The 26,363-nt window shown below is 38.8% G+C and overlaps 25 non-coding genes across 25 annotated transcripts; all 25 read left to right on the top strand.

Moving 5' to 3' along the window:
• The first annotated feature begins 617 nt into the window (after nucleotides 1-617).
• Nucleotides 618-694, top strand: TRNAI-AAU (transfer RNA isoleucine (anticodon AAU)). Its single transcript has one exon. It is a non-coding gene; the product is annotated as a tRNA-Ile (tRNA).
• Nucleotides 695-2,329: 1,635 nt separating this feature from the next.
• On the top strand, nucleotides 2,330-2,403 carry TRNAI-AAU (transfer RNA isoleucine (anticodon AAU)). The gene has a single exon. It is a non-coding gene; the product is annotated as a tRNA-Ile (tRNA).
• A 682-nt stretch (nucleotides 2,404-3,085) lies between these two features.
• Nucleotides 3,086-3,162, top strand: TRNAI-AAU (transfer RNA isoleucine (anticodon AAU)). Its single transcript has one exon. It is a non-coding gene; the product is annotated as a tRNA-Ile (tRNA).
• A 786-nt stretch (nucleotides 3,163-3,948) lies between these two features.
• TRNAI-AAU (transfer RNA isoleucine (anticodon AAU)) lies at nucleotides 3,949-4,022 on the top strand. The gene has a single exon. It is a non-coding gene; the product is annotated as a tRNA-Ile (tRNA).
• Nucleotides 4,023-4,703: 681 nt separating this feature from the next.
• On the top strand, nucleotides 4,704-4,780 carry TRNAI-AAU (transfer RNA isoleucine (anticodon AAU)). The gene has a single exon. It is a non-coding gene; the product is annotated as a tRNA-Ile (tRNA).
• Nucleotides 4,781-6,415: 1,635 nt separating this feature from the next.
• On the top strand, nucleotides 6,416-6,489 carry TRNAI-AAU (transfer RNA isoleucine (anticodon AAU)). Its single transcript has one exon. It is a non-coding gene; the product is annotated as a tRNA-Ile (tRNA).
• A 682-nt stretch (nucleotides 6,490-7,171) lies between these two features.
• TRNAI-AAU (transfer RNA isoleucine (anticodon AAU)) lies at nucleotides 7,172-7,248 on the top strand. Its single transcript has one exon. It is a non-coding gene; the product is annotated as a tRNA-Ile (tRNA).
• A 1,635-nt stretch (nucleotides 7,249-8,883) lies between these two features.
• On the top strand, nucleotides 8,884-8,957 carry TRNAI-AAU (transfer RNA isoleucine (anticodon AAU)). The gene has a single exon. It is a non-coding gene; the product is annotated as a tRNA-Ile (tRNA).
• Nucleotides 8,958-11,436: 2,479 nt separating this feature from the next.
• TRNAI-AAU (transfer RNA isoleucine (anticodon AAU)) lies at nucleotides 11,437-11,510 on the top strand. The gene has a single exon. It is a non-coding gene; the product is annotated as a tRNA-Ile (tRNA).
• A 1,635-nt stretch (nucleotides 11,511-13,145) lies between these two features.
• On the top strand, nucleotides 13,146-13,219 carry TRNAI-AAU (transfer RNA isoleucine (anticodon AAU)). Its single transcript has one exon. It is a non-coding gene; the product is annotated as a tRNA-Ile (tRNA).
• A 782-nt stretch (nucleotides 13,220-14,001) lies between these two features.
• On the top strand, nucleotides 14,002-14,075 carry TRNAI-AAU (transfer RNA isoleucine (anticodon AAU)). Its single transcript has one exon. It is a non-coding gene; the product is annotated as a tRNA-Ile (tRNA).
• A 769-nt stretch (nucleotides 14,076-14,844) lies between these two features.
• On the top strand, nucleotides 14,845-14,918 carry TRNAI-AAU (transfer RNA isoleucine (anticodon AAU)). The gene has a single exon. It is a non-coding gene; the product is annotated as a tRNA-Ile (tRNA).
• A 784-nt stretch (nucleotides 14,919-15,702) lies between these two features.
• TRNAI-AAU (transfer RNA isoleucine (anticodon AAU)) lies at nucleotides 15,703-15,776 on the top strand. Its single transcript has one exon. It is a non-coding gene; the product is annotated as a tRNA-Ile (tRNA).
• A 781-nt stretch (nucleotides 15,777-16,557) lies between these two features.
• On the top strand, nucleotides 16,558-16,631 carry TRNAI-AAU (transfer RNA isoleucine (anticodon AAU)). Its single transcript has one exon. It is a non-coding gene; the product is annotated as a tRNA-Ile (tRNA).
• Nucleotides 16,632-17,407: 776 nt separating this feature from the next.
• Nucleotides 17,408-17,481, top strand: TRNAI-AAU (transfer RNA isoleucine (anticodon AAU)). Its single transcript has one exon. It is a non-coding gene; the product is annotated as a tRNA-Ile (tRNA).
• Nucleotides 17,482-18,164: 683 nt separating this feature from the next.
• On the top strand, nucleotides 18,165-18,238 carry TRNAI-AAU (transfer RNA isoleucine (anticodon AAU)). The gene has a single exon. It is a non-coding gene; the product is annotated as a tRNA-Ile (tRNA).
• Nucleotides 18,239-19,020: 782 nt separating this feature from the next.
• TRNAI-AAU (transfer RNA isoleucine (anticodon AAU)) lies at nucleotides 19,021-19,094 on the top strand. Its single transcript has one exon. It is a non-coding gene; the product is annotated as a tRNA-Ile (tRNA).
• Nucleotides 19,095-20,105: 1,011 nt separating this feature from the next.
• TRNAI-AAU (transfer RNA isoleucine (anticodon AAU)) lies at nucleotides 20,106-20,179 on the top strand. The gene has a single exon. It is a non-coding gene; the product is annotated as a tRNA-Ile (tRNA).
• A 783-nt stretch (nucleotides 20,180-20,962) lies between these two features.
• TRNAI-AAU (transfer RNA isoleucine (anticodon AAU)) lies at nucleotides 20,963-21,036 on the top strand. The gene has a single exon. It is a non-coding gene; the product is annotated as a tRNA-Ile (tRNA).
• Nucleotides 21,037-21,815: 779 nt separating this feature from the next.
• Nucleotides 21,816-21,889, top strand: TRNAI-AAU (transfer RNA isoleucine (anticodon AAU)). The gene has a single exon. It is a non-coding gene; the product is annotated as a tRNA-Ile (tRNA).
• A 784-nt stretch (nucleotides 21,890-22,673) lies between these two features.
• On the top strand, nucleotides 22,674-22,747 carry TRNAI-AAU (transfer RNA isoleucine (anticodon AAU)). Its single transcript has one exon. It is a non-coding gene; the product is annotated as a tRNA-Ile (tRNA).
• A 781-nt stretch (nucleotides 22,748-23,528) lies between these two features.
• TRNAI-AAU (transfer RNA isoleucine (anticodon AAU)) lies at nucleotides 23,529-23,602 on the top strand. Its single transcript has one exon. It is a non-coding gene; the product is annotated as a tRNA-Ile (tRNA).
• A 776-nt stretch (nucleotides 23,603-24,378) lies between these two features.
• On the top strand, nucleotides 24,379-24,452 carry TRNAI-AAU (transfer RNA isoleucine (anticodon AAU)). Its single transcript has one exon. It is a non-coding gene; the product is annotated as a tRNA-Ile (tRNA).
• Nucleotides 24,453-25,135: 683 nt separating this feature from the next.
• On the top strand, nucleotides 25,136-25,209 carry TRNAI-AAU (transfer RNA isoleucine (anticodon AAU)). Its single transcript has one exon. It is a non-coding gene; the product is annotated as a tRNA-Ile (tRNA).
• Nucleotides 25,210-25,992: 783 nt separating this feature from the next.
• Nucleotides 25,993-26,066, top strand: TRNAI-AAU (transfer RNA isoleucine (anticodon AAU)). Its single transcript has one exon. It is a non-coding gene; the product is annotated as a tRNA-Ile (tRNA).
• The last annotated feature ends 297 nt before the right edge of the window (nucleotides 26,067-26,363 follow it).

The following is a 26,363-nucleotide window of genomic DNA, read 5'->3' as shown; positions in this document are numbered from 1 at the left end:
ATTAGGTTTGCCTTGCAGGTTATCAGTTTTTCTCTTTTCACAGAACATCCCTCAGTTTTTCTCCGTTGACAGCACCGTCTCTTCCGTTTCTGCCTCTGTTTCTTGGATTTTGCTCTTAACTTTTTGTCGCAAGATCTTATTTTCCACGGAATCTGTCCCAATTTCTTGGCTACATCAATCAGTTTGTTTGAATTATCTGTCAGTTTTTTTAACCATTGCCTGGATTTTTAGAGTTCCTTTGCTGTATGTGTTAGTTTCCACCACTCCCTTGGACGTCCCACACACTTGCTTGACTTATCCTGTTGGTACTTGGTGCTTCCTCTAAATTTTTGGGCTCTCTTCCCGGGTTCTCGTTTATCCGGTCAGTTTCTTAATTTAAAATTTTTAAAAAGAAAATGCGGTTCTTTACCAGTTTTTAGGTCAAACTATCAATTTTATTTATTTATTTTTATTTTCATGGTTTTTATTTTGGGTCCAAGCCCAGTTCGTTGGTTGTCCTCTCAGTTGATCGGGTTTTAATTTACATTTTTCGGAATTCTTGCCCCCAGTTTCTGAGCGACAGTTGACAAACATTTACACGTGCTCACATGAAGGATATCTTGCGGTGGGTTTGTGTAGGTTGGTGGTTAGCTCAGCTGGTTAGAGCGTGGAGCTAATAACGCCAAGGTCCTGGGTTCGATCCCCATACTGGCCAGATGCGCTTTTCCACCATTTAAAGAAATCAATGAAAATTTTGCTCCTGATTCTTTCCCTCATTTTATTAGGTTTGCCTTGCAGGTTATCAGTTTTTCTCTTTTCACAGAACATCCCTCAGTTTTTCTCCGTTGAAAGCACCATCTATTCCGTTTCTGCCTCTGTTTCTGGGATTTTGCTATTCACTTTTTTTCGCAGAATCTTATTTTCCAGGGAATCTGTCCCAATTTTTTGGCTACATAAATCAGTTTGTTCGAATTTTCTCTCAGTTTCTTTTTTCCATCCCGTGGATTTTTAGAGTTGCTTTTCTGTTTGTGTTTGTTTACACCACTGCCTGAGATGTCCCATACACTTGCTTGGCTTACCCTGTTGGTAGTTGGTGTTTCCTCTAAATTTTTGGGCTCTCTTCCCAGTTTCTCGTTTATCCGGTCAGTTTCTTCATTTAAAAATAAAGAAAATGCGGTTCTTTACCAGTTTTTATTTCAAACTATCAATTTCTTGCATTTTTTTTCGTTCATCCTCTCAGTTTCTTCATTTTAAAACTATAAATAAAATGCGTTTCTTTACCAGTTTTTTAGGTCTTACTATAAGTATCTTGCATTTTTTATAATTTTCATGGTTTTATTTGGGATTCTCTAAGTAAATTGGTTGTCCTCTCAGTTTATCGCGTTTTCATTGACATTTGTGGAATTCCTGCTCCCAGTTTCTGAACGACAGTGTTGACAAGCATTTGCACGTGCTCACATGAAGGATATCTTGCGTTGCTTTCGTGTAGGTGGCCGGTTAACTCAGCTGGTTATAGCGTGGTGCTAATAATGCCAAGGTCCTGGGTTTGATCCCCATACTGGCCAGATGCTCTTTTCCCTTTTTAAAGAAATCAATGAAAATTTTGCTCCTGATTCTTTCCCTCGTTTTATTAGGTTTTCCTTGCAGGTTATCAGTTTTTCTCTTTTCACAGAACATCCCTCAGTTTTTCTCCGTTGACAGCACCGTCTCTTCCGTTTCTGCCTCTGTTTCTTGGATTTTGCTCCTCACTTTGTGTCGCAGGATCTTATTTTCCAGGGAATCTGTCCCAATTTCTTGGCTACATAAATCAGTTTGTTCGAATTTTCTCTCAGTTTCTGTTTTCCATCCCGTGGATTTTTAGAGTTCCTTTTCTGCTTGTGTTTTTTACACCGCTGCCTGAGATGTCCCATACACTTGCTTGGCTTACCCTGTTGGTCGTTGGTGTTTCCTCTAAATTGTTGGGCTCTCTTCCCAGTTTCTCGTTTATCCGGTCAGTTTCTTCATTTAAAAAGAAAAAAAAAGAAAATGCGGTTCTTTACCAGTTTTTATTTCAAACTATCAATTTCTTGCATTTTTTATTTCGTTCATCCTCTCAGTTTCTTCATTTTAAAACTATAAATAAAATGGGTTCCTTTACCAGGTTTTTATGTCTTACTATAAGTATCTTGCATTTTTTTACAATTTTCATGGTTTTGTTTGGGATTATCTACAAGTAAATTGGTTGTCCTCTCAGTTTATTGGGTTTTCATTGACATTTTCGGAATTCCTGCTCCCAGTTTCTGAACGACAGCGTTGACAAGCATTTTCACGTGCTCACATGAAGGATATCTTGCGTTGCTTTCCTGTAGGTGGCCGGTTAGCTCAGCTGGTTAGAGCGTGGTGCTAATAACGCCAAGGTCCTGGGTTCGATCCCCATACTGGCCAGATGCTTTTTTCCCCCATTTAAAGGAATCAATGAAAATTTTGCTCCTCATTCTTTCCCTAATTTGATTAGGTTTGCCTTGCAGGTTATCAGTTTTTCTCTTTTCACAGAACATCCCTCAGTTTTTCTCCGTTGACAGCACCGTCTCTTCCGTTTCTGCCTCTGTTTCTTGGATTTTGCTCTTAACTTTTTGTCGCAAGATCTTATTTTCCACGGAATCTGTCCCAATTTCTTGGCTACATCAATCAGTTTGTTTGAATTTTCTGTCAGTTTTTTTAACCATTGCCTGGATTTTTAGAGTTCCTTTGCTGTATGTGTTAGTTTCCACCACTCCCTTGGACGTCCCACACACTTGCTTGACTTATCCTGTTGGTACTTGGTGCTTCCTCTAAATTTTTGGGCTCTCTTCCCGGGTTCTCGTTTATCCGGTCAGTTTCTTAATTTAAAATTTTTAAAAAGAAAATGCGGTTCTTTACCAGTTTTTAGGTCAAACTATCAATTTTATTTATTTATTTTTATTTTCATGGTTTTTATTTTGGGTCCAAGCCCAGTTCGTTGGTTGTCCTCTCAGTTGATCGGGTTTTAATTTACATTTTTCGGAATTCTTGCCCCCAGTTTCTGAGCGACAGTTGACAAACATTTACACGTGCTCACATGAAGGATATCTTGCGGTGGGTTTGTGTAGGTTGGTGGTTAGCTCAGCTGGTTAGAGCGTGGAGCTAATAACGCCAAGGTCCTGGGTTCGATCCCCATACTGGCCAGATGCGCTTTTCCACCATTTAAAGAAATCAATGAAAATTTTGCTCCTGATTCTTTCCCTCGTTTTATTAGGTTTGCCTTGCAGGTTATCAGTTTTTCTCTTTTCACAGAACATCCCTCAGTTTTTCTCCGTTGACAGCACCGTCTCTTCCGTTTCTGCCTCTGTTTCTTGGATTTTGCTCCTCACTTTGTGTCGCAGGATCTTATTTTCCAGGGAATCTGTCCCAATTTTTTGGCTACATAAATCAGTTTGTTCGAATTTTCTCTCAGTTTCTGTTTTCCATCCCGTGGATTTTTAGAGTTCCTTTTCTGCTTGTGTTTTTTACACCGCTGCCTGAGATGTCCCATACACTTGCTTGGCTTACCCTGTTGGTCGTTGGTGTTTCCTCTAAATTGTTGGGCTCTCTTCCCAGTTTCTCGTTTATCCGGTCAGTTTCTTCATTTAAAAAGAAAAAAAAAGAAAATGCGGTTCTTTACCAGTTTTTATTTCAAACTATCAATTTCTTGCATTTTTTATTTCGTTCATCCTCTCAGTTTCTTCATTTTAAAACTATAAATAAATGGGTTCCTTTACCAGGTTTTTATGTCTTACTATAAGTATCTTGCATTTTTTTTACAATTTTCATGGTTTTGTTTGGGATTATCTACAAGTAAATTGGTTGTCCTCTCAGTTTATTGGGTTTTCATTGACATTTTCGGAATTCCTGCTCCCAGTTTCTGAACGACAGCGTTGACAAGCATTTTCACGTGCTCACATGAAGGATATCTTGCGTTGCTTTCCTGTAGGTGGCCGGTTAGCTCAGCTGGTTAGAGCGTGGTGCTAATAACGCCAAGGTCCTGGGTTCGATCCCCATACTGGCCAGATGCTCTTTTCCCCCATTTAAAGGAATCAATGAAAATTTTGCTCCTGATTCTTTCCCTAATTTGATTAGGTTTGCCTTGCAGGTTATCAGTTTTTCTCTTTTCACAGAACATCCCTCAGTTTTTCTCCGTTGACAGCACCATCTCTTCCGTTTCTGCCTCTGTTTCTGGATTTTGCTCTTAACTTTTTGTCGCAAGATCTTATTTTCCACGGAATCTGTCCCAATTTCTTGGCTAAATCAATCAGTTTGTTTGAATTATCTGTCAGTTTTTTTAACCATTGCCTGGATTTTTAGAGTTCCTTTGCTGTATGTGTTAGTTCCCACCACTCCCCTGGACGTCCCACACACTTGCTTGACTTATCCTGTTGGTACTTGGTGCTTCCTATAAATTTTTGGGCTCTCTTCCCGGGTTCTCGTTTATCCGGTCAGTTTCTTAATTTAAAATTTTTAAAAAGAAAATGCGGTTCTTTACCAGTTTTTAGGTCAAACTATCAATTTTTTTTATTTTTTTTTATTTTCATGGTTTTTATTTTGGGTCCAAGCCCAGTTCGTTGGTTGTCCTCTCAGTTGATCGGGTTTTAATTTACATTTTTCGGAATTCTTGCCCCCAGTTTCTGAGCGACAGTTGACAAACATTTACACGTGCTCACATGAAGGATATCTTGCGGTGGGTTTGTGTAGGTTGGTGGTTAGCTCAGCTGGTTAGAGCGTGGAGCTAATAACGCCAAGGTCCTGGGTTCGATCCCCATACTGGCCAGATGCGCTTTTCCACCATTTAAAGAAATCAATGAAAATTTTGCTCCTGATTCTTTCCCTCATTTTATTAGGTTTGCCTTGCAGGTTATCAGTTTTCCTCTTTTCACAGAACATCCCTCAGTTTTTCTCCGTTGACAGCACCATCTCTTCCGTTTCTGCCTCTGTTTCTGGGATTTTGCTATTCACTTTTTTTCGCAGAATCTTATTTTCCAGGGAATCTGTCCCAATTTCTTGGCTACATAAATCAGTTTGTTCGAATTTTCTCTCAGTTTCTTTTTTCCATCCCGTGGATTTTTAGAGTTGCTTTTCTGTTTGTGTTTGTTTACACCACTGCCTGAGATGTCCCATACACTTGCTTGGCTTACCCTGTTGGTAGTTGGTGTTTCCTCTAAATTTTTGGGCTCTCTTCCCAGTTTCTCGTTTATCCGGTCAGTTTCTTCATTTAAAAATAAAGAAAATGCGGTTCTTTACCAGTTTTTATTTCAAACTATCAATTTCTTGCATTTTTTTTCGTTCATCCTCTCAGTTTCTTCATTTTAACACTATAAATAAAATGCGTTTCTTTACCAGTTTTTTAGGTCTTACTATAAGTATCTTGCATTTTTTATAATTTTCATGGTTTTATTTGGGATTCTCTAAGTAAATTGGTTGTCCTCTCAGTTTATCGCGTTTTCATTGACATTTGTGGAATTCCTGCTCCCAGGTTCTGAACGACAGTGTTGACAAGCATTTGCACGTGCTCACATGAAGGATATCTTGCGTTGCTTTCGTGTAGGTGGCCGGTTAACTCAGCTGGTTATAGCGTGGTGCTAATAATGCCAAGGTCCTGGGTTTGATCCCCATACTGGCCAGATGCTCTTTTCCCCCTTTAAAGAAATCAATGAAAATTTTGCTCCTGATTCTTTCCCTCGTTTTATTAGGTTTGCCTTGCAGGTTATCAGTTTTTCTCTTTTCACAGGACATCCCTCAGTTTTTCTCCGTTGACAGCACCGTCTCTTCCGTTTCTGCCTCTGTTTCTTGGATTTTGCTCCTCACTTTGTGTCGCAGGATCAAATTTTCCAGGGAATCTGTCCCAATTTCTTGGCTACATAAATCAGTTTGTTCGAATTTTCTCTCAGTTTCTGTTTTCCATCCCGTGGATTTTTAGAGTTCCTTTTCTGCTTGTGTTTTTTACACAGCTGCCTGAGATGTCCCATACACTTGCTTGGCTTACCCTGTTGGTCGTTGGTGTTTCCTCTAAATTGTTGGGCTCTCTTCCCAGTTTCTCGTTTATCCGGTCAGTTTCTTCATTTAAAAAGAAAAAAAAAGAAAATGCGGTTCTTTACCAGTTTTTATTTCAAACTATCAATTTCTTGCATTTTTTATTTCGTTCATCCTCTCAGTTTCTTCATTTTAAAACTATAAATAAAATGGGTTCCTTTACCAGGTTTTTATGTCTTACTATAAGTATCTTGCATTTTTTTACAATTTTCATGGTTTTGTTTGGGATTATCTACAAGTAAATTGGTTGTCCTCTCAGTTTATTGGGTTTTCATTGACATTTTCGGAATTCCTGCTCCCAGTTTCTGAACGACAGCGTTGACAAGCATTTTCACGTGCTCACATGAAGGATATCTTGCGTTGCTTTCCTGTAGGTGGCCGGTTAGCTCAGCTGGTTAGAGCGTGGTGCTAATAACGCCAAGGTCCTGGGTTCGATCCCCATACTGGCCAGATGCTATTTTCCCCCATTTAAAGGAATCAATGAAAATTTTGCTCCTGATTCTTTCTCTAATTTGATTAGGTTTGCCTTGCAGGTTATCAGTTTTTCTCTTTTCACAGAACATCCCTCAGTTTTTCTCCGTTGACAGCACCGTCTCTTCCGTTTCTGCCTCTGTTTCTTGGATTTTGCTCTTAACTTTTTGTCGCAAGATCTTATTTTCCACGGAATCTGTCCCAATTTCTTGGCTACATCAATCAGTTTGTTTGAATTATCTGTCAGTTTTTTTAACCATTGCCTGGATTTTTAGAGTTCCTTTGCTGTATGTGTTAGTTTCCACCACTCCCTTGGACGTCCCACACACTTGCTTGACTTATCCTGTTGGTACTTGGTGCTTCCTCTAAATTTTTGGGCTCTCTTCCCGGGTTCTCGTTTATCCGGTCAGTTTCTTAATTTAAAATTTTTAAAAAGAAAATGCGGTTCTTTACCAGTTTTTAGGTCAAACTATCAATTTTATTTATTTATTTTTATTTTCATGGTTTTTATTTTGGGTCCAAGCCCAGTTCGTTGGTTGTCCTCTCAGTTGATCGGGTTTTAATTTACATTTTTCGGAATTCTTGCCCCCAGTTTCTGAGCGACAGTTGACAAACATTTACACGTGCTCACATGAAGGATATCTTGCGGTGGGTTTGTGTAGGTTGGTGGTTAGCTCAGCTGGTTAGAGCGTGGAGCTAATAACGCCAAGGTCCTGGGTTCGATCCCCATACTGGCCAGATGCGCTTTTCCACCATTTAAAGAAATCAATGAAAATTTTGCTCCTGATTCTTTCCCTCATTTTATTAGGTTTGCCTTGCAGGTTATCAGTTTTTCTCTTTTCACAGAACATCCCTCAGTTTTTCTCCGTTGAAAGCACCATCTATTCCGTTTCTGCCTCTGTTTCTGGGATTTTGCTATTCACTTTTTTTCGCAGAATCTTATTTTCCAGGGAATCTGTCCCAATTTCTTGGCTACATAAATCAGTTTGTTCGAATTTTCTCTCAGTTTCTTTTTTCCATCCCGTGGATTTTTAGAGTTGCTTTTCTGTTTGTGTTTGTTTACACCACTGCCTGAGATGTCCCATACACTTGCTTGGCTTACCCTGTTGGTAGTTGGTGTTTCCTCTAAATTTTTGGGCTCTCTTCCCAGTTTCTCGTTTATCCGGTCAGTTTCTTCATTTAAAAATAAAGAAAATGCGGTTCTTTACCAGTTTTTATTTCAAACTATCAATTTCTTGCATTTTTTTTCGTTCATCCTCTCAGTTTCTTCATTTTAAAACTATAAATAAAATGCGTTTCTTTACCAGTTTTTTAGGTCTTACTATAAGTATCTTGCATTTTTTATAATTTTCATGGTTTTATTTGGGATTCTCTAAGTAAATTGGTTGTCCTCTCAGTTTATCGCGTTTTCATTGACATTTGTGGAATTCCTGCTCCCAGTTTCTGAACGACAGTGTTGACAAGCATTTGCACGTGCTCACATGAAGGATATCTTGCGTTGCTTTCGTGTAGGTGGCCGGTTAACTCAGCTGGTTATAGCGTGGTGCTAATAATGCCAAGGTCCTGGGTTTGATCCCCATACTGGCCAGATGCTCTTTTCCCTTTTTAAAGAAATCAATGAAAATTTTGCTCCTGATTCTTTCCCTCGTTTTATTAGGTTTGCCTTGCAGGTTATCAGTTTTTCTCTTTTCACAGAACATCCCTCAGTTTTTCTCCGTTGACAGCACCGTCTCTTCCGTTTCTGCCTCTGTTTCTTGGATTTTGCTCCTCACTTTGTGTCGCAGGATCTTATTTTCCAGGGAATCTGTCCCAATTTCTTGGCTACATAAATCAGTTTGTTCGAATTTTCTCTCAGTTTCTGTTTTCCATCCCGTGGATTTTTAGAGTTCCTTTTCTGCTTGTGTTTTTTACACCGCTGCCTGAGATGTCCCATACACTTGCTTGGCTTACCCTGTTGGTCGTTGGTGTTTCCTCTAAATTGTTGGGCTCTCTTCCCAGTTTCTCGTTTATCCGGTCAGTTTCTTCATTTAAAAAGAAAAAAAAAGAAAATGCGGTTCTTTACCAGTTTTTATTTCAAACTATCAATTTCTTGCATTTTTTATTTCGTTCATCCTCTCAGTTTCTTCATTTTAAAACTATAAATAAAATGGGTTCCTTTACCAGGTTTTTATGTCTTACTATAAGTATCTTGCATTTTTTTACAATTTTCATGGTTTTGTTTGGGATTATCTACAAGTAAATTGGTTGTCCTCTCAGTTTATTGGGTTTTCATTGACATTTTCGGAATTCCTGCTCCCAGTTTCTGAACGACAGCGTTGACAAGCATTTTCACGTGCTCACATGAAGGATATCTTGCGTTGCTTTCCTGTAGGTGGCCGGTTAGCTCAGCTGGTTAGAGCGTGGTGCTAATAACGCCAAGGTCCTGGGTTCGATCCCCATACTGGCCAGATGCTTTATTCCCCCATTTAAAGGAATCAATGAAAATTTTGCTCCTCATTCTTTCCCTAATTTGATTAGGTTTGCCTTGCAGGTTATCAGTTTTTCTCTTTTCACAGAACATCCCTCAGTTTTTCTCCGTTGACAGCACCGTCTCTTCCGTTTCTGCCTCTGTTTCTTGGATTTTGCTCTTAACTTTTTGTCGCAAGATCTTATTTTCCACGGAATCTGTCCCAATTTCTTGGCTACATCAATCAGTTTGTTTGAATTTTCTGTCAGTTTTTTTAACCATTGCCTGGATTTTTAGAGTTCCTTTGCTGTATGTGTTAGTTTCCACCACTCCCTTGGACGTCCCACACACTTGCTTGACTTATCCTGTTGGTACTTGGTGTTTCCTCTAAATTTTTGGGCTCTCTTCCCAGTTTCTCGTTTATCCGGTCAGTTTCTTCATTTAAAAATAAAGAAAATGCGGTTCTTTACCAGTTTTTATTTCAAACTATCAATTTCTTGCATTTTTTTTTCGTTCATCCTCTCAGTTTCTTCATTTTAAAACTATAAATAAAATGCGTTTCTTTACCAGTTTTTTAGGTCTTACTATAAGTATCTTGCATTTTTTATAATTTTCATGGTTTTATTTGGGATTCTCTAAGTAAATTGGTTGTCCTCTCAGTTTATCGCGTTTTCATTGACATTTGTGGAATTCCTGCTCCCAGGTTCTGAACGACAGTGTTGACAAGCATTTGCACGTGCTCACATGAAGGATATCTTGCGTTGCTTTCGTGTAGGTGGCCGGTTAACTCAGCTGGTTATAGCGTGGTGCTAATAATGCCAAGGTCCTGGGTTTGATCCCCATACTGGCCAGATGCTCTTTTCCCCCTTTAAAGAAATCAATGAAAATTTTGCTCCTGATTCTTTCCCTCGTTTTATTAGGTTTGCCTTGCAGGTTATCAGTTTTTCTCTTTTCACAGAACATCCCTCAGTTTTTCTCCGTTGACAGCACCATCTCTTCCGTTTCTGCCTCTGTTTCTGGGATTTTGCTATTCACTTTTTTTCGCAGAATCTTATTTTCCAGGGAATCTGTCCCAATTTCTTGGCTACATAAATCAGTTTGTTCGAATTTTCTCTCAGTTTCTTTTTTCCATCCCGTGGATTTTTAGAGTTGCTTTTCTGTTTGTGTTTGTTTACACCACTGCCTGAGATGTCCCATACACTTGCTTGGCTTACCCTGTTGGTAGTTGGTGTTTCCTCTAAATTTTTGGGCTCTCTTCCCAGTTTCTCGTTTATCCGGTCAGTTTCTTCATTTAAAAATAAAGAAAATGCGGTTCTTTACCAGTTTTTATTTCAAACTATCAATTTTTTGCATTTTTTTTCGTTCATCCTCTCAGTTTCTTCATTTTAAAACTATAAATAAAATGCGTTTCTTTACCAGTTTTTTAGGTCTTACTATAAGTATCTTGCATTTTTTATAATTTTCATGGTTTTATTTGGGATTCTCTAAGTAAATTGGTTGTCCTCTCAGTTTATCGCGTTTTCATTGACATTTGTGGAATTCCTGCTCCCAGGTTCTGAACGACAGTGTTGACAAGCATTTGCACGTGCTCACATGAAGGATATCTTGCGTTGCTTTCGTGTAGGTGGCCGGTTAACTCAGCTGGTTATAGCGTGGTGCTAATAATGCCAAGGTCCTGGGTTTGATCCCCATACTGGCCAGATGCTCTTTTCCCCCTTTAAAGAAATCAATGAAAATTTTGCTCCTCATTCTTTCCCTAATTTGATTAGGTTTGCCTTGCAGGTTATCAGTTTTTCTCTTTTCACAGAACATCCCTCAGTTTTTCTCCGTTGACAGCACCGTCTCTTCCGTTTCTGCCTCTGTTTCTTGGATTTTGCTCTTCACTTTTTGTCGCAGGATCTTAGTTTCCAGGGAATCTGTCCCAATTTCTTGGCTACATAAATCAGTGTGTTTGAATTTTCTCTGTTTCTTTTTTCCATCCCGTGGATTTTTAGATTTCCTTTGCTGTATGTATGTGTTAGTTTCCACCACTCCCTTGGACTTCCCACACACTTGCTTGACTTATCCTGTTGGTACTTGGTGTTTCCCCTAAATTTTTGGGCTCTCTTCCCAGTTTCTCGTTTATCCGGTCAGTTTCTTCATTTAAAAATGAAAAAAAGAAAATGCGGTTCTTTACCAGTTTTTATTTCAAACTATCAATTTCTTGAATTTTTTTCGTTCATCCTCTCAGTTTCTTCATTTTAAAACTATAAAAAATGCGTTTCTTTACCAGTTTTTTACGTCTTACTATCAGTATCTTGCATTTTTTATCATTTTCATTGTTTTTTTGGGATTCTCTCCAAGTAAATTGGTTGTCCTCTCAGTTTATCGGGTTTTCATTGACATTTTCGGAATTCCTGCTCCCAGTTTCTGAACGACAGCGTTGACAAGCATTTGCACGTGCTCACATGAAGGATATCTTGCGTTGCTTTCATGTAGGTGGCCGGTTAGCTCAGCTGGTTAGAGCGTGGTGCAAATAACGCCAAGGTCCTGGGTTGGATCCCCATACTGGCCAGATGCTCTTTTCCTCCATTTAAAGAAATCAATGAAATTTTTGCTGCTGATTCTTTCCCTCATTTTATTAGGTTTGCCTTGCAGGTTATCAGTTTTTCTCTTTTCACAGAACATCCCTCAGTTTTTCTCCGTTGACAGCACCATCTCTTCCGTTTCTGCCTCTGTTTCTGGGATTTTGCTATTCACTTTTTTTCGCAGAATCTTATTTTCCAGGGAATCTGTCCCAATTTCTTGGCTACATAAATCAGTTTGTTCGAATTTTCTCTCAGTTTCTTTTTTCCATCCCGTGGATTTTTAGAGTTGCTTTTCTGTTTGTGTTTGTTTACACCACTGCCTGAGATGTCCCATACACTTGCTTGGCTTACCCTTTTGGTAGTTGGTGTTTCCTCTAAATTTTTGGGCTCTCTTCCCAGTTTCTCGTTTATCCGGTCAGTTTCTTCATTTAAAAATAAAGAAAATGCGGTTCTTTACCAGTTTTTATTTCAAACTATCAATTTTTTGCATTTTTTTTCGTTCATCCTCTCAGTTTCTTCATTTTAAAACTATAAATAAAATGCGTTTCTTTACCAGTTTTTTAGGTCTTACTATAAGTATCTTGCATTTTTTATAATTTTCATGGTTTTATTTGGGATTCTCTAAGTAAATTGGTTGTCCTCTCAGTTTATCGCGTTTTCATTGACATTTGTGGAATTCCTGCTCCCAGGTTCTGAACGACAGTGTTGACAAGCATTTGCACGTGCTCACATGAAGGATATCTTGCGTTGCTTTCGTGTAGGTGGCCGGTTAACTCAGCTGGTTATAGCGTGGTGCTAATAATGCCAAGGTCCTGGGTTTGATCCCCATACTGGCCAGATGCTCTTTTCCCCCTTTAAAGAAATCAATGCAAATTTTGCTCCTGATTCTTTCCCTCGTTTTATTAGGTTTGCCTTGCAGGTTATCAGTTTTTCTCTTTTCACAGAACATCCCTCAGTTTTTCTCCGTTGACAGCACCGTCTCTTCCGTTTCTGCCTCTGTTTCTTGGATTTTGCTCCTCACTTTGTGTCGCAGGATCTTATTTTCCAGGGAATCTGTCCCAATTTCTTGGCTACATAAATCAGTTTGTTCGAATTTTCTCTCAGTTTCTGTTTTCCATCCCGTGGATTTTTAGAGTTCCTTTTCTGCTTGTGTTTTTTACACCGCTGCCTGAGATGTCCCATACACTTGCTTGGCTTACCCTGTTGGTCGTTGGTGTTTCCTCTAAATTGTTGGGCTCTCTTCCCAGTTTCTCGTTTATCCGGTCAGTTTCTTCATTTAAAAAGAAAAAAAAAGAAAATGCGGTTCTTTACCAGTTTTTATTTCAAACTATCAATTTCTTGCATTTTTTATTTCGTTCATCCTCTCAGTTTCTTCATTTTAAAACTATAAATAAAATGGGTTCCTTTACCAGGTTTTTATGTCTTACTATAAGTATCTTGCATTTTTTTACAATTTTCATGGTTTTGTTTGGGATTATCTACAAGTAAATTGGTTGTCCTCTCAGTTTATTGGGTTTTCATTGACATTTTCGGAATTCCTGCTCCCAGTTTCTGAACGACAGCGTTGACAAGCATTTTCACGTGCTCACATGAAGGATATCTTGCGTTGCTTTCCTGTAGGTGGCCGGTTAGCTCAGCTGGTTAGAGCGTGGTGCTAATAACGCCAAGGTCCTGGGTTCGATCCTCATACTGGCCAGATGCTCTTTAGCCCCATTTAAAGGAATCAATGAAAATTTTGCTCCTCATTCTTTCCCTAATTTGATTAGGTTTGCCTTGCAGGTTATCAGTTTTTCTCTTTTCACAGAACATCCCTCAGTTTTTTTCCGTTGACAGCACCGTCTCTTCCGTTTCTGCCTCTGTTTCTTGGATTTTGCTCTTCACTTTTTGTCGCAGGATCTTAGTTTCCAGGGAATCTGTCCCAATTTCTTGGCTACATAAATCAGTGTGTTTGAATTTTCTCTGTTTCTTTTTTCCATCCCGTGGATTTTTAGATTTCCTTTGCTGTATGTATGTGTTAGTTTCCACCACTCCCTTGGACTTCCCACACACTTGCTTGACTTATCCTGTTGGTACTTGGTGTTTCCCCTAAATTTTTGGGCTCTCTTCCCAGTTTCTCGTTTATCCGGTCAGTTTCTTCATTTAAAAATGAAAAAAAGAAAATGCGGTTCTTTACCAGTTTTTATTTCAAACTATCAATTTCTTGAATTTTTTTCGTTCATCCTCTCAGTTTCTTCATTTTAAAACTATAAAAAATGCGTTTCTTTACCAGTTTTTTAGGTCTTACTATAAGTATCTTGCATTTTTTATAATTTTCATGGTTTTATTTGGGATTCTCTCCAAGTTAATTGGTTGTCTTCTCAGTTTATCGGGTTTTCATTGACATTTTCGGATTTCCTGCTCCCAGTTTCTGAACGACAGTGCTGACAAGCATTTGCACGTGCTCACATGAAGGATATCTTGCGTTGTTTTCGTGTAGGTGGCCGGTTAGCTCAGCTGGTTAGAGCGTGGTGCTAATAACGCCAAGGTCCTGGGTTCGATCCCCATACTGGCCAGATGCTCTTTTCCCCCTTTAAAGAAATCAATGCAAATTTTGCTCCTGATTCTTTCCCTCGTTTTATTAGGTTTGCCTTGCAGGTTATCAGTTTTTCTCTTTTCACAGAACATCCCTCAGTTTTTCTCCGTTGACAGCACCGTCGCTTCCGTTTCTTGGATTTTGCTATTCACTTTTTGTCGCAGGATCTTATTTTCCAGGGAATCTGTCCCAATTTCTTGGCTATATAAATCAGTTTGTTCGAATTTTCTCTCAGTTTCTTTTTTCCATCCCGTGGATTTTTAGAGTTCCTTTTCTGTTTGTGTTTGTTTACACCACTGCCTGAGATGTCCCATACACTTGCTTGTCTTACCCTGTTGGTACTTGGTGTTTCCTCTAAATTTTTGGACTCTCTTCCCAGTTTCTCGTTTATCCGGTCAGTTTCTTCATTTAAAAATAAAAAAAGAAAATGCAGTTCTTTACCAGTTTTTATTTCAAACTATCAATTTCTTGCATTTTTTTCGTTCATTCTCTCAGTTTCTTCATTTTAAAACTATAAATAAAATGCGTTTCTTTGCCAGTTTTTTAGGTCTTACTATAAGTATCTTGCATTTTTTTATCATTTTCATGGTTTTATTTGGGATTCTCTCCAAGTAAATTGGTTGTCTTCTCAGTTTATCGGGTTTTCATTGACATTTTCGGAATTCCTGCTCCCAGTTTCTGAACGACAGTGTTGACAAGCATTTGCATGTGATCACATGAAGGATATCTTGGGTTGCTTTTGTGTAGGTGGCTGGTTAGCTCAGCTGGTTAGAGCGTGGTGCTAATAAAGCCAAGGTCCTGGGTTTGACCCCCATACTGGCCAGATGCTCTTTTCCTCCATTTAAAGAAATCAATGAAAATTTTGTCCTGATTCTTTCCCTCATTTTATTGGGTTTGCCTTGCAGGTTATCAGTTTTTCTCTTTTCACAGAACATCCCTCAGTTTTTCCCCGTTGACACCACCGCCTCTTCCGTTTCTGCCTCTGTTTCTTGGATTTTGCTCTTCACTTTGTGTCGCAGGATCTTATTTTCCAGGGAATCTGTCCCAATTTCTTGGCTACATAAATCAGTTTGTTCGAATTTTCTCTCAGTTTCTTTTTTTCATCCCGTGGAATTTTTAGAGTTCCTTTTCTGTTTGTGTCTGTTTACACCACTGCCTGAGATGTCCCATACACTTGCTTGGCTTACCCTGTTGGTAGTTGGTGTTTCCTCTAAATTTTCGGGCTTTCTTCCCAGTTTCTCGTTTATCCGGTGAGTTTCTTCATTCAAAAATTAAAAAAGAAAATCCGGTTCTTTACCCGTTTTTATTTCAAACTATCAATTTCTTGCATTTTTTATTTCGTTCATCCTCTCAGTTTTTTCATTTTAAAACTATAAATAAAATGCGTTTCTTTACCAGTTTTTTAGGTCTTACTATAAGTATCTTGCATTTTTTATAATTTTCATGGTTTTATTTGGGATTCTCTCCAAGTAAATTGGTTGTCCTATCCGTTTATCGGGTTTTCATTGACATTTTCGGAATTCCTGCTCCCAGTTTCTGAACGACAGTGTTGACAAGCATTTGCACCTGCTCACATGAAGGATATCTTGCGTTACTTTCGTGTAGGTGGCCGGTTTGCTCAGCTGGTTAGAGCGTGGTGCTAATAACGCCAAGGTCCTGGGTTTGATCCCCATACTGGCCAGATGCTCTTTTCCCCCATTTAAAGGAATCAATGAATATTTTGCTCCTGATTCTTTCCTTCATTTTATTAGGTTTGCCTTGCAGGTTATCAGTTTTTCTCTTTTCACAGAACATCCCTCAGTTTTTCTCTGTTGACAGCACCGTCTCTTCAGTTTCTGCCTCTGTTTCTTGGATTTTGCTCTTCACTTTTTGTCGCAGGATCTTATTTTCCAGGGAATCTGTCCCAATTTCTTGGCTACATAAATCAGTTTGTTCGAATTTTCTCTCAGTTTCTTTTTTCCATCCCGTGGATTTTTAGAGTTCCTTTTCTGTTTGTTTGTTTACACCACTGCCTGAGATGTCCCATACACTTGCTTGGCTTACCCTGTTGGTAGTTGGTGTTTCCTCTAAATTTTTGGCCTCTCTTCCCAGTTTCTCGTTTATCCGGTCAGTTTCTTCATTCAAAAATAAAAAAAATAAAATCCGGTTCTTTACCCGTTTTTATTTCAAACTATCAATTTCTTGCATTTTTTTTCGTTCATCCTCTCAGTTTCTTCATTTTAAAACTATAAATAAAATGCATTTCTTTACCAGTTTTTTAGGTCTTACTATAAGTATCTTGCATTTTTTATAATTTTCATGGTTGTATTTGGGATTCCCTCTAAGTAAATTGATTGTCCTCTCAGTTTATCGGGTTTTCATTGACATTTTCGGAATTTCTGCTACCAGTTTTTGAACGACAGTGTTGACAAGCATTTGCACGTGCTCACATGAAGGATATCTTGCGTTGTGTTCGTGTAGGTGGCCAGTTAGCTCAGCTGGTTAAAGCGTGGTGCTAATAACGCCAAGGTCCTGGGTTTGATCCCCATACTGGCCAGATGCTCTTTTCCTCTATTTAAAGAAATCAATGAAAATTTTGCTCCTGAATCTTTCCCTCGTTTTATTAGGTTTGCCTTGCAGGTTATCAGTTTTTCTCTTTTCACAGAACATCCCTCAGTTTTTCTCCGTTGACAGCGCCGTCTCTTCCGTTTCTGCCTCTGATTCTTGGATTTTGCTCTTCACTTTTTGTCGCAGGATCTTATTTTCCAGGGAATCTGTCCCAATTTCTTGGCTACATAAATCAGTTTGTTCGAATTTTCTCTCAGTTTCTTCTTTCCATCCCGTGGATTTTAGAGTTCCTTTTCTGCTTGTGTATTTTTACACCGCTGCCTGAGATGTCCCATACACTTGCTTGGCTTACCCTGTTGGTAGTTGGTGTTTCCTCTAAATTTTTGGGCTCTCTTCCCAGTTTCTCGTTTATCCGGTCAGTTTCTTCATTTAAAAATAAAAAAATGCGGTTCTTTGCCAGTTTTTATTTCAAACTATCAATTTCTTGTATTTTTTTTCGTTCATCCTCTCAGTTTCTTCATTTTAAAACTATAAATAAAATGCATTTATTTACCAGTTTTTTGGGTCTTACTATAAGTATCTTGCATTTTTTATAATTTTCATGGTTTTATTTGGGATTCTCTCCAAGTTAATTGGTTGTCTTCTCAGTTTATCGGGTTTTCATTGACATTTTCGGATTTTCTGCTCCCAGTTTCTGAACGACAGTGCTGACAAGCATTTGCACGTGCTCACATGAAGGATATCTTGCGTTGTTTTCGTGTAGGTGGCCGGTTAGCTCAGCTGGTTAGAGCGTGGTGCTAATAACGCCAAGGTCCTGGGTTCAATCACCATACTGGCCAGATGCTCTTTTCCCCCATTTAAAGGAATCAATTAAAATTTTGCTCCTGATTCTTTCATTCAGTTTATTGGGTTTGCCTTGCAGGTTATCAGTTTTTCTCTTTTCACAGAACATCCCTCAGTTTTTCTCCGTTGACAGCACCGTCTCTTCCGGTGCTGCCTCTGTTTCTTATGTTTTCGTCTTCACTTTGTGTCGCAGGATCTTATTTTCCAGGGAATCTGTCCCAATTTCTTGGCTACATAAATCAGAATGTTTGAATTTTCTCTGTTTCTTCTTTACATCCCGTGGATTTTTAGAGTTCCTTTGCTGTATGCATTAGTTTCCACCACTCCCTCGGACTTCCCACACACTTTCTTGACTTATCCTGTTGGTACTTGGTGCTTCCTCTAAAATTTTGGGGTCTCTTCCCAAATTCTCGTTTATCCGGTCAGTTTCTTCATTTAAAATTTTAAAAAGAAAATGCGGTACTTTACCAGTTTTTAGGTCAAACTATCAATTTCTTGCATTTTTTTTATTTTCATGGTTTTTATTTTGGGTCCAAGCCCAGTTCGTTGGTTGTCCTCTCAGTTGATCGGGTTTTAATTGACTTTTTCGGAATTCTTGCTCCCAGTTTCTGAACGACAGCGTTGACAAGCATTTGCACGTGATCACATGAAGGATATCTTGCGTTGCTTTTGTGTAGGTGGCCGGTTAGCTCAGCTGGTTAGAGCGTGGTGCTAATAATGCCAAGGTCCTGGCTTCGATCCCCATACTGGCCAGATGCTCTTTTCCTCCATTTAAAGAAATCAATGAAAATTTTGTCCTGATTATTTCCCTCATTTTATTGGGTTTGCCTTGCAGGTTATCAGTTTTTCTCTTTTCACAGAACATCCCTCAGTTTTTCCCCGTTGACACCACCGCCTCTTCCGTTTCTGCCTCTGTTTCTTGGATTTTGCTCTTCACTTTGTGTCGCAGGATCTTATTTTCCAGGGAATCTGTCCCAATTTCTTGGCTACATAAATCAGTTTGTTCGAATTTTCTCTCAGTTTCTTCTTTCCATCCCGTGGATTTTTAGAGTTCCTTTTCTGTTTGTGTTTGTTTACACCACTGCCTGAGATGTCCCATACACTTGCTTGTCTTACCCTGTTGGTACTTGGTGTTTCCTCTAAATTTTTGGGCTCTCTTCCCAGTTTCTCGTTTATCCGGTCAGTTTCTTCATTTAAAAATAAAAAAAGAAAATGCAGTTCTTTACCAGTTTTTATTTCAAACTATCAATTTCTTGCATTTTTTTTCGTTCATCCTCTCAGTTTCTTCATTTTAAAACTATAAATAAAATGCGTTTCTTTGCCAGTTTTTTAGGTCTTACTATAAGTATCTTGCATTTTTTTATCATTTTCATGGTTTTATTTGGGATTCTCTCCAAGTAAATTGGTTGTCTTCTCAGTTTATCAGGTTTTCATTGACATTTTCGGAATTCCTGCTCCCAGTTTCTGAACGACAGTGTTGACAAGCATTTGCATGTGATCACATGAAGGATATCTTGGGTTGCTTTTGTGTAGGTGGCTGGTTAGCTCAGCTGGTTAGAGCGTGGTGCTAATAATGCCAAGGTCCTGGGTTTGACCCCCATACTGGCCAGATGCTCTTTTCCTCCATTTAAAGAAATCAATGAAAATTTTGTCCTGATTCTTTCCCTCATTTTATTGGGTTTGCCTTGCAGGTTATCAGTTTTTCTCTTTTCACAGAACATCCCTCAGTTTTTCCCCGTTGACACCACCGCCTCTTCCGTTTCTGCCTCTGTTTCTTGGATTTTGCTCTTCACTTTGTGTCGCAGGATCTTATTTTCCAGGGAATCTGTCCCAATTTCTTGGCTACATAAATCAGTTTGTTCGAATTTTCTCTCAGTTTCTTTTTTCCATCCCATGGAATTTTTAGAGTTCCTTTTCTGTTTGTGTCTGTTTACACCACTGCCTGAGATGTCCCATACACTTGCTTGGCTTACCCTGTTGGTAGTTGGTGTTTCCTCTAAATTTTTGGGCTTTCTTCCCAGTTTCTCGTTTATCCGGTGAGTTTCTTCATTCAAAAATTAAAAAAGAAAATCCGGTTCTTTACCCGTTTTTATTTCAAACTATCAATTTCTTGCATTTTTTATTTCGTTCATCCTCTCAGTTTTTTCATTTTAAAACTATAAATAAAATGCGTTTCTTTACCAGTTTTTTAGGTCTTACTATAAGTGTCTTGCATTTTTTTACAATTTTCATGGTTTTATTTGGGATTCTCTCCAAGTATATTGGTTGGCCTCTCAGTTTATCGGGTTTTCATTGACATTTTCGGAATTCCTGCTCCCAGTTTCTGAACGAGTGTTGACAAGCATTTGCACCTGCTCTTTGGTTCTATTGGGTAAAGTCACGTAAGTAAAAAATAAAATAACAAAAATCACGACGTTTCGGCGAGACAGTCTCGTCCCTTCACCTGATGAAGGCCACTTGTGTTGTGGCCGAAACGTCGTGATTTTTGTTATTTTATCTTTTACCTACGTGACTTTACCCAATAGAACCAAAGAGTATGGATCCTTGCCGTCACGAAAGCTTCAAATCTTCATTTGCACGTGCTCACATGAAGGATATCTTGCGTTGTTTTCCTGTAGGTGGTCGGTTAGCTCAGCTGGTTAGAGCGTGGTGCTAATAATGCCAAGGTCCTGGGTTCGATCCCCATACTGGCCAGATGTTCTTTTCCCCCATTTAAAGAATCAATGAAATTTTTGCTCCTGATTCTTTCCCTCATTTTATTAGGTTTGCCTTGCAGTTTATCAGTTTTTCTCTTTTCACAGAACATCCCTCAGTTTTTCTCCGTTGACAGCACCGTCTCTTCCGTTTCTGCCTCTGTTTCTTGGATTTTTCTATTCACTTTTTGTCGCAGGATCTTATTTTCCAGGGAATCTGTCCCAATTTCTTGGCTACATAAATCAGTTTGTTTGAATTTTCTCTCAGTTTATTTTTTCCATCCCGTTGATTTTTAGAGTTCCTTTGCTGTATGTGTTAGTTTCCACCACTCCCTTGGACTTCCCACACACTTGCTTGACTTCTCCTGTTGGTACTTGGTGCTTCCTCTAAATTTTTGGGCTCTCTTCCCAGTTTCTCGTTCATCCGTTCAGTTTCTTCATTTAAAAATAAATAAAAGAAAATGCGGTTCTTTACCAGTTTTTATTTCAAACTATCAATTTCTTGCATTTTTTTTCGTTCATCCTCTCAGTTTCTTCATTTTAAAACTATAAATAAAATGCGTTTCTTTACCAGTTTTTTAGGACTTACTATAAGTATCTTGCATTTTTTTATAATTTTCATGGTTTTATTTGGGATTCTCTCCAAGTAAATTGGTTGTCTTCTCAGTTTATCGGGTTTTCATTGACATTTTCGGAATTCCTGCTCCCAGTTTCTGAACGACAGTGTTGACAAGCATTTGCACGTGCTCACATGAAGGATATCTTCTGTTGCTTGCGTGTTGGTGGCCGGTTAGCCCAGCTGGTTAGAGCGTGGTGCTAATAACGCCAAGGTCCTGGGTCCGATCCCCATACTGGCCAGATGTTCTTTTCCTCCATGTAAAGAAATCAATGAAAATTTTGCTCCTGATTCTTTGCCTCATTTTATTGGGTTTGCCTTGCAGGTTATGAGTTTTTATTTTTTCACAGAACATCCCTCAGTTTTTCTCCGTTGACAGCACACTCTCTTCCGTTACTGCCTCTGTTTCTTGGATTTTGCTATTCACTATTGTCGCAGGATCTTATTTTCCAGGGAATCTGTCCCAATTTCTTGGCTACATAAATTAGTTTATTTGAATTTTCTCTGTTTCTTTTTTCCATCCCGTGGATTTTTAGAGTTCCTTTGCTGTATGTGTTAGTTTCCACCACTCCCTTGGACTTCCCACACACTTGCTTGACTTATCCTGTTGGTACTTTGTGCTTCCTCTACATTTTTGGGGTCTCTTCCCAGATTCTCGTTTATCCGGTCAGTTTCTTCATTCAAAAATAAAAAAAAGAAAATCCGGTTCTTTACCCGTTTTTATTTCAAACTATCAATTTCTTGCATTTTTTTCGTTCATCCTCTCAGTTTCTTCATTTTAAAACTATAAATAAAATGCATTTCTTTACCAGTTTTTTAGGTCTTACTATAAGTATCTTGCATTTTTTATAATTTTCATGGTTTTATTTGGGATTCTCTCCAAGTATATTGGTTGTCCTCTCAGTTTATCGGGTTTTCATTGACATTTTCGGAATTCCTGCTCCCAGTTTCTGAACGGCAGTGTTGACAAGCATTTGCACGTGCTCACATGAAGGATATCTTGCGTTGCTTTCGTGTATGTGGCCGGTTAGCTCAGCTGGTTAGAGCGTGGTGCTAATAACGCCAAGGTCCTGGGTTCGATCCCCATACTGGCCAGATGCTCGTATCCCCCATTTAAAGGAATCAATGAATATTTTGCTCCTGATTCTTTCCCTCATTTTATTAGGTTTGCCTTGCAGGTTATCAGTTTTTCTCTTTTCAGAGAACATCCCTCAGTTTTTCTCCGTTGACAGCACCGTCTCTTCCGTTTCTGCCTCTGTTTCTTGGATTTTGCTCCTCACTTTGTGTCGCAGGATCAAATTTTCCAGGGAATCTGTCCCAATTTCTTGGCTACATAAATCAGTTTGTTCGAATTTTCTCTCAGTTTCTGTTTTCCATCCCGTGGATTTTTAGAGTTCCTTTTCTGTTTGTGTCTGTTTACACCACTGCCTGAGATGTCCCATACACTTGCTTGGCTTACCCTGTTGGTAGTTGGTGTTTCCTCTAAATTTTCGGGCTTTCTTCCCAGTTTCTCGTTTATCCGGTGAGTTTCTTCATTCAAAAATTAAAAAAGAAAATCCGGTTCTTTACCCGTTTTTATTTCAAACTATCAATTTCTTGCATTTTTTATTTCGTTCATCCTCTCAGTTTTTTCATTTTAAAACTATAAATAAAATGCGTTTCTTTACCAGTTTTTTAGGTCTTACTATAAGTATCTTGCATTTTTTATAATTTTCATGGTTTTATTTGGGATTCTCTCCAAGTAAATTGGTTGTCCTATCCGTTTATCGGGTTTTCATTGACATTTTCGGAATTCCTGCTCCCAGTTTCTGAACGACAGTGTTGACAAGCATTTGCACCTGCTCACATGAAGGATATCTTGCGTTACTTTCGTGTAGGTGGCCGGTTTGCTCAGCTGGTTAGAGCGTGGTGCTAATAACGCCAAGGTCCTGGGTTTGATCCCCATACTGGCCAGATGCTCTTTTCCCCCATTTAAAGGAATCAATGAATATTTTGCTCCTGATTCTTTCCTTCATTTTATTAGGTTTGCCTTGCAGGTTATCAGTTTTTCTCTTTTCACAGAACATCCCTCAGTTTTTCTCTGTTGACAGCACCGTCTCTTCAGTTTCTGCCTCTGTTTCTTGGATTTTGCTCTTCACTTTTTGTCGCAGGATCTTATTTTCCAGGGAATCTGTCCCAATTTCTTGGCTACATAAATCAGTTTGTTCGAATTTTCTCTCAGTTTCTTTTTTCCATCCCGTGGATTTTTAGAGTTCCTTTTCTGTTTGTTTGTTTACACCACTGCCTGAGATGTCCCATACACTTGCTTGGCTTACCCTGTTGGTAGTTGGTGTTTCCTCTAAATTTTTGGCCTCTCTTCCCAGTTTCTCGTTTATCCGGTCAGTTTCTTCATTCAAAAATAAAAAAAATAAAATCCGGTTCTTTACCCGTTTTTATTTCAAACTATCAATTTCTTGCATTTTTTTTCGTTCATCCTCTCAGTTTCTTCATTTTAAAACTATAAATAAAATGCATTTCTTTACCAGTTTTTTAGGTCTTACTATAAGTATCTTGCATTTTTTATAATTTTCATGGTTGTATTTGGGATTCCCTCTAAGTAAATTGATTGTCCTCTCAGTTTATCGGGTTTTCATTGACATTTTCGGAATTTCTGCTACCAGTTTTTGAACGACAGTGTTGACAAGCATTTGCACGTGCTCACATGAAGGATATCTTGCGTTGTGTTCGTGTAGGTGGCCAGTTAGCTCAGCTGGTTAAAGCGTGGTGCTAATAACGCCAAGGTCCTGGGTTTGATCCCCATACTGGCCAGATGCTCTTTTCCTCCATTTAAAGAAATCAATGAAAATTTTGCTCCTGAATCTTTCCCTCGTTTTATTAGGTTTGCCTTGCAGGTTATCAGTTTTTCTCTTTTCACAGAACATCCCTCAGTTTTTCTCCGTTGACAGCGCCGTCTCTTCCGTTTCTGCCTCTGATTCTTGGATTTTGCTCTTCACTTTTTGTCGCAGGATCTTATTTTCCAGGGAATCTGTCCCAATTTCTTGGCTACATAAATCAGTTTGTTCGAATTTTCTCTCAGTTTCTTCTTTCCATCCCGTGGATTTTAGAGTTCCTTTTCTGCTTGTGTATTTTTACACCGCTGCCTGAGATGTCCCATACACTTGCTTGGCTTACCCTGTTGGTAGTTGGTGTTTCCTCTAAATTTTTGGGCTCTCTTCCCAGTTTCTCGTTTATCCGGTCAGTTTCTTCATTTAAAAATAAAAAAATGCGGTTCTTTGCCAGTTTTTATTTCAAACTATCAATTTCTTGTATTTTTTTTCGTTCATCCTCTCAGTTTCTTCATTTTAAAACTATAAATAAAATGCATTTATTTACCAGTTTTTTGGGTCTTACTATAAGTTTCTTGCATTTTTTATAATTTTCATGGTTTTATTTGGGATTCTCTCCAAGTTAATTGGTTGTCTTCTCAGTTTATCGGGTTTTCATTGACATTTTCGGATTTTCTGCTCCCAGTTTCTGAACGACAGTGCTGACAAGCATTTGCACGTGCTCACATGAAGGATATCTTGCGTTGTTTTCGTGTAGGTGGCCGGTTAGCTCAGCTGGTTAGAGCGTGGTGCTAATAACGCCAAGGTCCTGGGTTCAATCACCATACTGGCCAGATGCTCTTTTCCCCCATTTAAAGGAATCAATTAAAATTTTGCTCCTGATTCTTTCATTCAGTTTATTGGGTTTGCCTTGCAGGTTATCAGTTTTTCTCTTTTCACAGAACATCCCTCAGTTTTTCTCCGTTGACAGCACCGTCTCTTCCGGTGCTGCCTCTGTTTCTTATGTTTTCGTCTTCACTTTGTGTCGCAGGATCTTATTTTCCAGGGAATCTGTCCCAATTTCTTGGCTACATAAATCAGAATGTTTGAATTTTCTCTGTTTCTTCTTTACATCCCGTGGATTTTTAGAGTTCCTTTGCTGTATGCATTAGTTTCCACCACTCCCTCGGACTTCCCACACACTTTCTTGACTTATCCTGTTGGTACTTGGTGCTTCCTCTAAAATTTTGGGGTCTCTTCCCAAATTCTCGTTTATCCGGTCAGTTTCTTCATTTAAAATTTTAAAAAGAAAATGCGGTACTTTACCAGTTTTTAGGTCAAACTATCAATTTCTTGCATTTTTTTTATTTTCATGGTTTTTATTTTGGGTCCAAGCCCAGTTCGTTGGTTGTCCTCTCAGTTGATCGGGTTTTAATTGACTTTTTCGGAATTCTTGCTCCCAGTTTCTGAACGACAGCGTTGACAAGCATTTGCACGTGATCACATGAAGGATATCTTGCGTTGCTTTTGTGTAGGTGGCCGGTTAGCTCAGCTGGTTAGAGCGTGGTGCTAATAATGCCAAGGTCCTGGCTTCGATCCCCATACTGGCCAGATGCTCTTTTCCTCCATTTAAAGAAATCAATGAAAATTTTGTCCTGATTATTTCCCTCATTTTATTGGGTTTGCCTTGCAGGTTATCAGTTTTTCTCTTTTCACAGAACATCCCTCAGTTTTTCCCCGTTGACACCACCGCCTCTTCCGTTTCTGCCTCTGTTTCTTGGATTTTGCTCTTCACTTTGTGTCGCGGGATCTTATTTTCCAGGGAATCTGTCCCAATTTCTTGGCTACATAAATCAGTTTGTTCGAATTTTCTCTCAGTTTCTTCTTTCCATCCCGTGGATTTTTAGAGTTCCTTTTCTGTTTGTGTTTGTTTACACCACTGCCTGAGATGTCCCATACACTTGCTTGTCTTACCCTGTTGGTACTTGGTGTTTCCTCTAAATTTTTGGGCTCTCTTCCCAGTTTCTCGTTTATCCGGTCAGTTTCTTCATTTAAAAATAAAAAAAAGAAAATGCAGTTCTTTACCAGTTTTTATTTCAAACTATCAATTTCTTGCATTTTTTTTCGTTCATCCTCTCAGTTTCTTCATTTTAAAACTATAAATAAAATGCGTTTCTTTGCCAGTTTTTTAGGTCTTACTATAAGTATCTTGCATTTTTTTATCATTTTCATGGTTTTATTTGGGATTCTCTCCAAGTAAATTGGTTGTCTTCTCAGTTTATCAGGTTTTCATTGACATTTTCGGAATTCCTGCTCCCAGTTTCTGAACGACAGTGTTGACAAGCATTTGCATGTGATCACATGAAGGATATCTTGGGTTGCTTTTGTGTAGGTGGCTGGTTAGCTCAGCTGGTTAGAGCGTGGTGCTAATAATGCCAAGGTCCTGGGTTTGACCCCCATACTGGCCAGATGCTCTTTTCCTCCATTTAAAGAAATCAATGAAAATTTTGTCCTGATTCTTTCCCTCATTTTATTGGGTTTGCCTTGCAGGTTATCAGTTTTTCTCTTTTCACAGAACATCCCTCAGTTTTTCCCCGTTGACACCACCGTCTCTTCCGTTTCTGCCTCTGTTTCTTGGATTTTGCTCTTCACTTTGTGTCGCAGGATCTTATTTTCCAGGGAATCTGTCCCAATTTCTTGGCTACATAAATCAGTTTGTTCGAATTTCTCTCAGTTTCTTTTTTCCATCCCATGGAATTTTTAGA

This window comes from Petromyzon marinus, chromosome 75 (genome assembly GCF_048934315.1).
Source record: "Petromyzon marinus isolate PM22_M1 ecotype Great Lakes invasive population chromosome 75, UKy_Petmar_22M1.pri1.0, whole genome shotgun sequence".
NCBI lineage: Eukaryota > Metazoa > Chordata > Hyperoartia > Petromyzontiformes > Petromyzontidae > Petromyzon > Petromyzon marinus.
The sequence above is the reverse complement of the archived record's forward strand: the minus strand, read 5'-3'. Positions and strand labels throughout refer to the sequence as shown.